A 13746-nucleotide genomic window follows, 5' to 3' on the forward strand; every position below is an offset into this window, starting at 1 on the left:
TCGCCCGCCGGGCTCCTCCTCCGGCTCCTCCTTCTCGCGGGCGAAGCCCGCAAGAGCTCGGAAGGGTCCCCCGCCCCCGTGCCCACCAGCAGGGCAGGCGAGGCCCCGGGGCGGGCGCTGGACTCCCTCCGGCATCGCCCGAGGGCCTCTCCGGCCGGGCACCCGATGCCCCGCCGCGCGCATTCCCACAGACTTCTGTCCGCTTCCCGGCTTCTCCCGGTTTATTCCCGGCGGCCGCTGCCGCCTCGGGACACACATTTACGCAGCAACACGCAAACCCATTCTGGCGACTCCGGGGGACCTGAGGAACCGGCGTGGAGAGGTGACCCTCCCCTGCCCGCCCCGACTCTTCCTCTCCCTCCCCCAGCGGGGCGCGTGCTCGAGTGACGGGGGCTCTGCTGCTGCCCGGCAGTGGGTTGGGGGTGCCCCGGCGACAGGATGGGGAGGCGCTGCACGAGGCGGGCCGGACTCCGGGATGGGGGCTGCGGGCGGGAGTCTCCGTGCCCGGCCAGCTTCCAGGCCGGGTTTCCAGTTTTCCCGCGGGGAGGAGGGGACAGCGAAGCGCCCTGGGTCCCTCCCGGAGGACAAGCCCTGTGGCAGCCAGGCTCTGCGTGCGTTGCTGCTTCCCCTGCCCTTTCTCACTTCTCCGACACGGGCGCTCACAATTTGCTCGCTTTATTTCTCTCCTTTCCCCCCGCGAGCTCCCACGGCGGCAGAGGGGCCACCCGCTGTGGTCTCCCGCCCAGCCCGACTGTCCCCGCGTATCTGCTCCTGCGCTCGGCTCTGGCTTTGCCGCGGGGTCTGAACCCTCCCGCCGTGGGCACAGCCGGTGGGCCGCGAGAGCGAAGACGGGGCGGGGACGATCGGTTTTCCGCGCCCCAATTTCCTTTCACGGCCGATTGGGATGTGTAGTTCTTCCTCTCGCCGTCTGGCTCCGAGAGGAACCGCGACTAGGGGACCAAAAGACTACAAATCCCTGCATCCTCCGCGACGAGGGCGGGAGAGGCGCGGTGCTGAGCGTTCTGGTGCTGTTTGGTTGGAGATGGAAACCAACAAAGGGAAGGGTTGGGGTTCGGCTGCGCCTTTTCGGTGCTGGGCGCTTCACACGTTACACACGTTCTTTATCTAATCATCACGACAACCCTGCGAGGCACTATTGTATCCAGCCGAGAGAACGCTCAACTACTTGCCAGAGATCACAAACCGCCCGGGTGGTAGAGATGGGATTGAACAGAGAGCCCTGAGAATTTCCCTTATTAAGCGCTGCCTAGGTGAGCGGTGTCAAAGGGAGATGAGATTGGTTTATCCAAGAGAGGAAAAGAACTAGGGCCAGTTGGGAAGAGCTTCCTGTAGTAAGTAAAAAGTGGTGGGAATGGCAATTCGAGTAGGACATGAAATTATAAGGAGTTATGAATAAAAATGGTATTTACAAGGATCTATTCTAAAGCAGGTTAGGGGAATGGGTAGGAGCTTAGTCAGAAATGGGTTCGATTGGTTTTAGATATTGTATGACCAATGAGCACATTGTAGGGACAATTAAGTACTCTGCGGCTGTACTGTTTTTTAAAAAAACAACTGGCAAGCCTCAGACAATTCAAATGAAAACTCTCCCATGCTTTCCTATCCTTTAGCTCATAGGATCAACAGGATGTTACTTGATTTATTGCAAGCACCTTTTCTCCAGGTGTCCAGTTAATATACTAAATCCATTGACTTGGTTGCTTTAAAAAAAGACTCCTATTCTTGTTCTCAATTAAGCCCTTAATTTTTCTGGCATCATGGTTATGCTTTTTAATAGTCCTTCTCTGTTAGAGAAACATACAAAAATATCTGCATGTGCTTTAAAATACTCCAGCCCATCCACCCCCCAAAAACATGAGGATATAGATATTGGCAAACTTGAAAATTGTTAATGTTGGGTGATAGATATATCTGTATTAGTTATCTGTGGCAACAAATTATCACAAACCTAGAAGCTTAAAACAACACAGATTTATTATCTCAGTTTCTGTGGGTCAGGTGTCCAAGCACTTGGGTCATCTGCTTAGGGTCTCACACCTGCCATCAAGGTGTTGGCTAGGCTGCATTCTCATCTGGAGGCTCAACTAGAAAAGAATCAGCTTCCATGCTCACTTGGGTCACTGGCAGAATTCATTTCCTTGTAGCTGTAGGACTGAAGACCTTGGCTTTTGCTGGCTGTCCACTGGAGACTGCCCTCAATTCCTAGATGGCACCTGGCATTCATGGGCCAGCACGGCCAACTTACTTCATTAAGTCAGCAAGGAGAGTCTCCAGAGCGAACCTGCTAGCAAGATGGAATCTCATATAACACAAGGTAATCACACAGGGGTGACATCAAATGTGCCATACTCTATCCGTTAGAAAGCAAGTCACAGGGGAAGGGATATTACAAGGGTGTGAATACTAGGATGAGCACACTCGGGGAAGGGATATTACAAGGGTGTGAATACTAGGATGAGTGGCTACCCTAGGGTTTGTCCACCACCGTGCACAAGAGGGTCCATGTTTATGTTTGAAATTTTCCATAATAAAAAGAAATGAATTACATCTTTAAAAATTATCTCTAAATTTCCCGCTGCCAGCAAGTTTCTAGATAAGCTGATATGATTGTTTGCAGTTGTCTTCCTAAGAAGTCCTTGTTTCTTCCTACTCCATGTTTACTCAGACCTATGGCAATTAATTAGCTTAGGACACATACTTAAATTCACTAGAACCTGGCATGACAGCCATGGATTTTAACTCACCACCTAAAAACTACTCTGTAAGGTGTGGTAGAGTTTATTCAGTCATTTCTCAATTATTTAGGGGTCTAGTTTGTGCGAAGTATTTTTTTTGCAGCAGGGATATAAAAGGATCCAAGATAGAAGTTTACATTTGGGGGCTAGAGGGAGAGGTGGAGAGAAAAAACAATAAATGCAAATAAAATGCCAACCAAAAAAGGGAAATAAATGATTAAATGATAAGACAATTTCAGAGAGACGTGACATGAACAAAAAAACAGAGCAGGGTTGTTGGATAGAGAGACTGGGGTGGGGTGAGAGACCTCCGTGGAGGAGACACTTGAGCAGAGAACCAAATGGTAAGAAACAGCAAGTACAAAGACCTCAAGGCAGATCAAGCTTGGAAAATTCTAGGGGTGCAAAGTAAACACAGTCTGGCTGGAATGGAGTGAGGGACAGGATGAAAGTTAGAGGAAAGGCTGGGTGAGGCATCTGGAATCTATTCTCCATGCACTGGGAAGTCGCTTAATCTGTGACCACCATTATAGGAAGTGTGGAAGGGTCAGGAAGAAGAGTAACATACAGTACTTGCCCTCAGGAATATATAGCTTCCAAACTTTAATGCTAGAAGGACCTCAGTGCATCTAGAATTATAGACCAAAACATTTGTTTTTTATATGAGAAAATTTGAGGCCCAGAAAAGGAGTTACCTGCAAAAAATTCCTTGAGAGTGCCTCACAATAACAAATAATTCATAAATGAATCTTGACTTGAAAGAGTGTATCCTCTGATTTAAAGCTTTAGAAAGCTGATAACTAATGATTATTTAGTGCCCGTCACGTGCAAGGCATTGTGATAAAGAAGTTGAATATGGCAGAGAAGCTACAGTCTAGTTGGGAAAACAAGATGGAGACACATAAGAAAGTAAGTAATGGAAGAAAATTATGTAATAAAAATCACTATCATTTCTGGAATATCTTCTTGTATTAGGCAATATCCTGGTTCTTTATACATTTAGCTTATTAAATCAAAAGGACAACCTGACAAGGTAAGGAATGTTACCTTTCTTTCACAGAGGAGAAAACTGAAGATCAGAGAGGTTAGGTGATTTGCACAGGGTTTCACAGCTGGTAAGTAACGGAGTCAGGATTGATGGCCAGGTATGCATGTCTGATTCCACTACACAGTGGAAGAGTATACTGTGTCTGACTCACTGCCAACTGAGCAGGGAAGAGTATCTTGATTTCAGCGGAAAGGGAGATCTATGAGGCCTAGACTGTAGCAAAGTGAGACTCCAGGACTCTGACAATATGATAGGCAGGACAAGAGGAGTTGGAATCTCAAGGAGATGGGAAGGGTGGGAAAACACATGATGTTTCCAGTTAGAGTGGAACTGACAAGGATTCAAGAGCAAATACTTTACTTGGGAGAGGATTCCATAAAACACTGCGAGATAGGAAGTGAGCTAGGGAGGGGTGAGCCTATAAAGCTTGCATGGAGAAGCTGCCACTGTGGGCGGCTGGAGCTCAGACCCTCTAGGCAACTGTGGGAGATGGTACAGACCCTGCCTCACAGTTTCCCCACCTGCGGGGCGAGTTTGCTGAACTTTGTCCACCAACCCATCTGTTATTAGCTGGGAGCTCCTTATGGGAGCATTAACTCTTCATCTTCTTTACATGGGGCTACGCTCCTCAAGCTACCACAGCCGTGAACCCTAAGAGCACCAAGCTGGCCCTCCCTTGAGTGTTGATGGTATCTTTGATTCCAGCGCATCTTTCCTTGTTCTCATCTGCCTCAGTGGGTTTACAGATAACAGGGGTTGCATTATTAACAAAATTAGAGCTTTGTTCCTTTCATCTGAGCATTCCACAAACCCACCTCGGTCATTCTCAGAATACCTCCAGGCAGCCAGGAGAAAGTATGGTCTTCTCCACGGTGAAGGGGGAAGACATTCAGATCCCAAGACAGATGATTTGTATACCTTTCGAGGCCAAGTTGAGTGTGCACCTGTGTGGTCAAAGTATGTAAGTCAAAGGGACCCAGTCCTAGAAGAAGAACTTTGAAAATGCCAGAAGGGGATTTCTTCTGAGCGTTCAGGGGTGGTAATTCAGGAATTAGCTCAGGAAATAATTGCCGAAGCTCCCATAGCAAACAAAATTCCTCAGAAAATCAGGCACCCTAATTCCTTCCAACCCAGAGAGCTTGCTCGAATTTTTACATGTGCTCAGCACATCTGGGAACATCTTGTGTCAAAACACGTAAGATGTTTAAAGTAATAAACTCAGCACTGCAAGAAAAAAATTGGATGAGGCAGAAAAAATTTAATCCAAAATGTACTTATAATTTCCCCAGTGACTTTTTCTTGGCTCTTTTAACACCAAAAAGTTACTTTTTAGGATTTTAATAAAAATAATTCATGTGCATTGAAACCATTGTATTACAAAAAATTTTCTTACACATAAATATGAAAAATGTAAAAGCTGTTCAAATTCCCATTACCTTAAGATAACAGTCATTAACATTTTGTTGACCATCTGTTATGTAATTCATTTTATGCACACACACGTATCATGTTTTTTATATATAAATTTATTTTATTTATTTATTTTTGGCTGCGTTGGGTCTTCATTGCTGTACACAGGCTTTCTCTGGTTGCGGTGAGCGGGGGCTACTCTTTGTTGCAGTGCGCAGGCTTCTCATTGCGGTGGCTTCTCTTGTTGCGGAGCACGGGCTCTAGGAGCATGGGCTTCAGTAGTTGTGGCACGCGGGCTCAGTAATTGTGGCTCGTGGGCTCTAGAGCGCAGGCTCAGTAGTTGTGGTGCACGGGCTTAGTTGCTTCGCGGCATGTGGGATCTTCCCGGACCAGGGCTCAAACCCGTGTCCCCTGCACTGGCAGGCGGATTCATTTTTTTAAAAATAGATTTAATTAATTAATTAATTTTTTGGCTGTGTTGGGTCTTCATTGCTGTGTGCAGGCGAGCAGGGGCCACTCTTTGTTGCGGTGCACGGGCTTCTCATTGCGGTGGCTTCTCTTGTTGCGGAGCACGGGCTCTAGGCCCACAGGCTTCAGTAGTTGTGGCACGCGGTCTCAGTAGTCATGGCTCACGGGCTCTAGAGCGCAGGCTCAGTAGTTGTGGTGCACGGGCTTAGTTGCTTCGCGGCATGTGGGATCTTCCTGAACCAGGGCTCGAACCCGGGTCCCCTGCATTGGCAAGTGGATTCTTAACCACTGCGCCACCAAGGAAGTCCCCACTCACATATCATTTAATAAAAATGGAATCGTGTCATGCATCCTGTTCATCCAGTATGCTTTTTTAAAGTGTGGTGTTTTTTCCCCTTCATCCCTAACCCCTACTGTTTCCCAAGTAACCAATGTTAACAATTTAGTATATATCCTTCTCCAGGCTCATATAATTATAGGCAAACTGTATATACACATATAAGCAGTCCATAATCCAATTTCATCAGTTGTCTGAATGTCCTTTATAGTTAATCTTTCCTAGTTCAAGATCCAGCCCAGGTTTCATACCTAGCACTTACTCCTTCAATATGGAACAGTTCTACCTCCTTTCTTTTAGTTTCTTGATCTTGACATTTTAGAAGAGTTTAGGCCACTTATTTTGTACAATGTCACTCCATTTGGGTTCGACTGGCATTTCTTCATAATGTAATCCACAATGGGGCTCTCATCGGGTTTCAGCCACAGGCATGAAGGCAACGTTGCTGAAACTACAAGATACCTGCGTGGATCACACCTGCTGCCGCCTCTGGGCCTGCAGTTCCTCACAGGATTTCGAAGAAGCATGTCCATACTGCTTCCAGCTGCAGGTGCTGGATAAAGCTGGAATGTATCTCCAGCCCAAGGCTAAACTGACACCCCAAAATACAGACAATTATTAATTGAGAAGCAAAAGAAATATGCACTCAGGTTTGAAGAAGCAAAAATGATGAAGAGGTAGAAAGGCTCCAAAACTATTTTGTTGATTACTTGTAAAACATGCAACAGAACACTAACTGGTAAAATAACGGGAAAAGGAGAAGCATCCTATGGACGATGAGAAACAATTCTACCACTCCCTAGATTTAACCCTTGCAGGAAGACACGGAGACTAAAGTTCTGAGTTCTGCAAGTCTGGTTCCAATGGCGAGAGCCCAGCCTGGTTTTCAAAACACCTACATTTGGACAGTCAATACCCATTTGCTCCTCAAAGGACGTGAGCAAAACAAAGAAACACTTCTCTTAACTAAAAATGCAGCTTAGAAAGAATTCCAAAAGAATCCAAAGTGGATTTCAGAAATTTCTTGTCTCCTCTGTAAAGAATGGATTTTGAGAAATGTCTAATGCTATTTCTGAACTAAAGCTAGTCAGTAAAAAAACTTGTTTGACTTTTATTTATTTTCTGAATACATGGAAACCAAATCCAAGAACGAACTTTCCTTGGCATCCTTGGCATTTGTGGGAAATAAAAACCACACTGGAATGAATAATTGAAACCTACCCACCTCAAGTGTTGGTTGTGAGATCAAAAAAATATGTGAAAGTGCTTGTCAGTAGTAAACTCATAAGCAGGTATTACTGGTATTCTTATTATTTTCCCTTTTCTCATCAGTTTTCACCATTTATATCATTCTCTTTCAAAAGGAAATTGAGACCTTTATAAGTGTGTCTGCTCGCTCAGAAGGACTTCTTCAGGGGGGTCAGTAGCCTGACTGCTAATTCAGAAAACCAATGTGTCCTTTTTCTCCTACAAACATCTGCGTAACTGTACATTAGTGAAACCTGAAGATTATCCCTATTTGGGGTGTAAAAATATCCGGGATATTCTTAATTATAGATGATCTAATAAGATAAAGATACAAATATATTTTAAAGAAATTTTCATTTTTTTAACTTTCTGTTGTTCCTGTAGTAATATTTCACCTTAAGAGGCAGTTTAATTTGTTCTAGTACAGACTTATTTCTGGGTTTAAAACTATTTCAAAATGTTAACTTTTACTTTAGCTATCTTACGTCTTTTCTGGAACAACATAGATACAATTTGTTTTTTTTGTTTTTTTGTTTTTGTTAATAAGCTAAGATGTCTTCCACCTTTCTATTTAGCTCATTTAGATATGTTGAAGAAAAATCAGGTTATGCATTTTTGGTGGAAAGTGAAGTGATGTGTCTTTCTCAGTATCAGGTCCAAAGGTCCATGGTGCTGGTTTGTCCCAATATTCATGATGTTCATTTTGATTACTAGGGTAAGGAGGTTCCACTAGGTTTTTCCAATATAAAGTTGTTATTTTCCTGTGTAGTTAATAAATACAAAGACTGCAAATGTCTTGTTCTTCATCAAACTCTCACCTACTAATTTTAGTATCTATTGATTTCTTGATTCTATTTCCTTCCCTTTCCTTCCTTCCCTTTCCTCCCTTCCTTCCTTCTTTCTTTCCTTTATCTTTCTGTCTCCCCCTACCCACTTTTGTTGGCATATGAAAGACCTTTCTTTTCTTCCCCATTTATTTATTGATTCACTGGTTTATTTATATCAGTATGGCCTCATAGATACTTTTATTATTCAATGGGATATAATCTATTGTTTAGTTATAAATAACTATAACTATAATCTGTCAATAGTTATTTTGACATTCAAACTGTTCCAGGTTTGGCTAGCATGAGCCCCTTCATGCTAACTCCTGTGAAATTTGACATGACCCAGTCACTCCTTGAGCACTTGCTTCCCTAGCTGCCTCAATCAGATGTTCCAGGCTCCCCCTGTACTTTTCCTGTCCCAGCCCTGCAATCTGTCATTTCTCCAAGGGGTCCTAGTTCCCTTTAGTGGAAAACACATATGTGTTTATATATCTCTATTTATATATCTATTAAAACATAGGCACAGATATTTATTTTTCTCAATGCTAAAAACCATGTTTTCAAACTGATAACATGCACTTCCAATCAAAAACTACAAGCTGTAATGCATGCTTCTCACTTTCCATATTTGTAGCTCATTCCTTCCATTATTCTCAATGTATTTATTCATTTCTTCAAGTCTAGAGTACAAAAAAGTTTTGGAACTGCTAACCCGTGCCACCATAAAAAGCAAACCAGCAAACTAGAGTTAATTAATTATTTACAGTTCTTTTGTTTTGTTTTAGAAAAAATAAGTGTACATCCTTGCATGTTCCCAATGTTGGGGGTAAAGCAACAACTATGTCATCATTAAATATGATGTTACCTTCGGGATTTTTATAGATGCCTTTATCAGGTTGAGGAGGTTTCCCTCTACTACTGGTTTGCTGAGAGTTCTTATATATATGGATGCTGAATTTTGTAAGCTATTCGTTCTGCACCTATTGAGATGATTCATTTTCTCCTTTATTCTGTTAATATGATGTATTACATTGGTTGATAATTGAATGCTAAAATTTACATTTCTAAGATAATCCTCATTTGGTCAAAATGCATAGTCCTTTTCATATATTATTGGATTTGGATTACTAATATTTTGTGAAAAAACTTACATCTATATTAATGAGAGTTATTGGCTACTGATTTTTTTTTTTTGCGGGGGTGGGGGGAGGTCATGTCTTTGTCAAGTTTGGTTTCAGGATTCTCCTGACCTCATAAAAACAAGATGGGAATTGTTTCTTCATCTGTTTTTTTGAGAAGGTTTGGTATTGTTTATTTATTAAATGTTTGATAGAATTCACCAGCTAATTATTTGGTTCTGGAGTTCTATTTGAGGAAAAGATTATAATAGCAAACTCAATGTCTTCAAAAGATATAGAACTACTCTTATTTTTTATTTCGTCTTGTGTCAGTTTGGGTAAGTTATACTGTTAAAGAAATTTTTCTATTTCATTTAAGTTGTTGGATATATTGGCATAAATTTGTTCATAATATTCTGTCATTATTTATTTAATGTCCATAAGATCATTTATTGTAGATACTGGCAATTTTCTTAATCAGTCTTGCTAAGGGTTTATCAATTTTATTATTTTTTTCAGGAAACCAAATTTTTGCCTTGTTAATTTAAGCTATTTATTTTCTATTTCATTTATGTCTGTTCTTACCTTTATAATTACCTTCCATCTATTTACTTTGGGTTTAATTTGCTCATATTCTTCTAGATTCTTAAGGTAGAACCTTAGATTGATTGTATACCTTTTTTCTTTTCTAATATAAATATTTAAAACTATAAATTTCCCTCCAAGAACCTCCTTAGCTACATCCCACAAAATTTGATATGTTGTATTTTTATTATCATAATTCAAAGTATCTTCTAATTGTCCTTGTGATTTCTTCTTTTATCCATGGTTTATTTAGAACTGAGTTGTTAAATTTCTAAGTATCTTAGAGTTACTGAATTCTAATTTAATAATTTTGAGATCAGAGAATGGGCTCTAAGATTTCAATCCTTTTAAATTTATTGAAACTTGTTTTATTTTCAAGCATATGGTCAGCCTGTTACGATTCCAGGTGCACTTGGAAAGAATGTGTTTCTGCCATTCTTATGTGTGATGTTCTTTAAATGTCAACTAGTTCAAGATGGTTGATAATTTTGCCAGGTCTTTTATACCCTTACTGTTTTCTCTGGTTGTCCTAACAGTTACTGAGAGGTAGGTGTTAAAATCTCCAGCAATGTTTTGTCTACTTTCCCTTTAGTTCTGTCAGTTTTTGCTTCATGTTTTTGAAGCCTTGTAATTAGGAGCATATACATTTATAATTGTTTAACTGTTATATATTCCCAATGAATTGGCCATTTTGTTGTTATAAGTGTTCTTCTTTTCTCTGGTTATATTCCTTGTTTTGAAGTCATTTTTTATAGTGTTAATTTGCCAGCTCAGTTTTCTTATGTGTACTGTTTGCACGGTACATATTTTTCCATTATTTGGCTTTCAACTCCTCTGAAACTTTACATAAAGGTAATTATTTTAAACAGCATGTACTTAGGTCTTGCTTTTTTACCTCGTCTGACAGTCTCTGTTTGTAATGGGAGTGTTTAGTACATTTATATTTAATGTAATTACTGTTGTGGTTGGATTTAGGTCTACCATTTTTATTTGTTTTCTATTTGTCTGATCTGATATTTTGATCCTTTGTTATTCCTTTTGGTTTTATCAAAAAAAATTCAGTATTCCATTTTAACTCATTGATGGGCTTTTAACCTATTCCTCTTTGCCTTATTTTTTTAGTAGTTTCTCTAGGGATTAAAATATGCATACTTGTCACAGTCTTTATGTCAATGTTGATGATGATGAAAAACCACGATTGAAACAATACTACTGCTGGTGAGGAAGTGAAACAATGGAATTCTCATATACTGCCTCCATCTAGGCCTTTAGTTCTATTAAGAGGAAGACAGGTACAAGAGCATTCACTGAAGCATTGTTGTTGTTGTTTATTTTTATTTTCTTATAAAGCTTACCTTTTAAAAGAATTTTATTTATTTATTCATTTATTTATTCATTTATTTATTTATTTATTTACTTATGGCTGCATTGGGTCTTTGTTGCTGCATGCAGGCTTTCTCCAGTTGCAGAGGGCGGGGGCTATTCTTTGTTGCGGTGCACGGGCTTCTCATTGCGGTGGCTTCCCTTGTTGCAGAGCACAGGCTCTAGGCACTCGGGCTTCAGTAGTTGTGGCTTGCGGGCTCTAGAGCACAGGCTCAGTAGTTGTGGCACATGGACTTAGTTGCTCCACGACATGTGGGATCTTCCTGGACCAGGGATCAAACCCGTGTCCCCTGCATTGGCAGGTGGATTCCTAACCACTGCGCCACCAGGGAAGTCCTGTTGTTTTTTAAATAGTAAAAAAAATTAAAACTTGAAATAGCCTATATGTCCATTAATAGGGGATTAGATAAATAAATTCTGAGCTATTTATTCAATAGAATAGTATATAGACTGAAATGGAATAATTAAAACTATAATAATAAACAAATTTCAAAAAATATATTGAATGATAAGAGAAATTTGCTGAAGGTCACAAAAATATATCTTTTATATGAATTATAACAGGATATACTGTTTATGATTATATACATATATAAGTATATACTAAAATTCCCCCCAAAACCCAAAGGCATGCTACACACAAAATTCAGGGTATTCTTTTTTCAAGACAAGGAGGGAGGAAAGAAGAAAACGAGGATCAGGAGTCCAAGCTGCATGGCTGATAGGAGGGAGTTTTTATATCTTTATTATATCATTATCTAAACTTTTTTTATATTCCTGTAGTATTTCTTAATATTTTTTGGAAGAACAGGATTACCTTTTTATCTCCATACCCCAGTTTGTTTCAAAATGAATAAAAGAATTTCCAAACAATATATTTTTCTCAGTTAAAAATCTATCCTCTGGAAACCACCAAATGTAAGGGACTTGCTCTTTTGACATTTCCTATTCTATAATTAGTGAGAATTAGTTATAATTCTCACTTTGTGGCTTTGTCCTCTGTTGATGAGGGACATCCACATACTCAGATACAGAACAGCACTTTATTAGCAAGGTTGATTGTTGAGGTTTAGGCAAAATATGGACATTATCAAGCACAGGTAAGAAGGAATGGAATACCTGGAACAGAAGAAGACATGTTTAATTTACTAGAAAAATGTAAATAGGTTAAAGTGCTAAGTTACACATCAGTATTGTCGAGCCCCCATGATGGATGTCTCTGTCTACATGTAAATCCATCATCACAAGAAAAACTTACCATTATCTCAATCAACTTTTCTCTGGTAAATGTTTATCATCCTCCTGGCAAAAGGGAAAGTAAGTAATAAAAATTCCATTTTTTTAGCTTTGGTATCTTAATAGTGAAACAAATCTAACTATCTAGATTAACACAGATGTTCAGTGAGCTTGAGGCAAAGCTTTGAAAAATCTCTTGTAGGCTGAAAAAAAGACTATAGAGGAGAAGATGGAGAAGAAAAAAGGAGACAAGAGGAGTCTAAATGATATGAAAAATTTAAGGTTTGAACCTTAAAAGCTTTGGGCACCCAAGATAAATTTGAGTAATATTGATGAACTATATCTTATCCATCTATCCTCAGAGTCCCAGGCATGTGCTAGACTATGGGAGTACAGAGACGGGTAAGAACTAGTCTCTTATATTAAATGTAGCATCCAGAAGGTAACTAAAGACACTCCCATAAGGCAGACAATTGCCACAATGATGGTACACGCAATAGAGCAAGGGGTCACAGATAAAGGAATACTGTAACTAATGTGGAATCTGACATTTGGTCTGGATCTTTATTCATCCTTAATCAAAGGCAAGAAAGGAAAATTCCAAAATCAAGGAAGAAAGACAACTCTCATGGCATTGTTTAAATATTTGGGAAAAAAATGGTATGAATGAAGAATTATTTTTTAAAATATATGTGCTATGGGCCGAACTGTGTCCCCTTCCACCCAAATTCATATGTTGAAATCCTAATCCCCAGTACGTCAGAATATGGCTGTATTTGGAGATACGGCATTTAAAGATGCTGGGCCCTAATCCATTTTCATAGGCATACACAGAGGAAGAACATGTGAAGGCACAGAGAGAAGATGGCCACCTACAAGCCAACGGGAGAGACCTCAGAAGAAACCAACCCTGCTGACACCTTGATCTCAGACTTCTAGCTTCCAGATTTGTGGAAAAATAAATTTGTATTGTTTAAGCCACGCAGTCTGTGATACTTTGTTATGTCAGCCCTAGCAAAGAACTAATACACTTAAATATGGTCCACTTAAAGTGATGGCAAAAATCCTGTGTTGACCTACAGTATTCAAACCGTATTATCTATTTAAACACAAGTATAGAATGATCCAATTTTGATAAAATCGTGCAACTATATGCATAAATATAGATAGACGATAAATGTTACCTTTAATGTTTTGTGTGATTTTTTTTTTTACTTTCTCTGTTAGGCTTTTCTATACTGGTCCATTATTTTAATAAGCATGTGAGTGGATGGATTCAAGTGGGAATAAATACATAGAGCAAGGAAAGAATGTAGCTCAGGGCAGAACC

The 13746-nt window shown here is 40.2% G+C and overlaps 1 long non-coding RNA gene across 1 annotated transcript; it reads left to right on the plus strand.

The window, feature by feature from the left end:
* The first annotated feature begins 64 nt into the window (after positions 1–64).
* Positions 65–13518, plus strand: LOC137769475 (uncharacterized). The gene is made up of 3 exons (XR_011074978.1): positions 65–322; positions 2166–2335; positions 13241–13518. It is a non-coding gene; the product is annotated as an uncharacterized lncRNA (long non-coding RNA).
* Positions 13519–13746: the final 228 nt, after the last annotated feature.

This window comes from Eschrichtius robustus, chromosome 9, assembly GCF_028021215.1.
Source record: "Eschrichtius robustus isolate mEscRob2 chromosome 9, mEscRob2.pri, whole genome shotgun sequence".
NCBI classification, from domain to species: Eukaryota; Metazoa; Chordata; class Mammalia; order Artiodactyla; family Eschrichtiidae; genus Eschrichtius; species Eschrichtius robustus.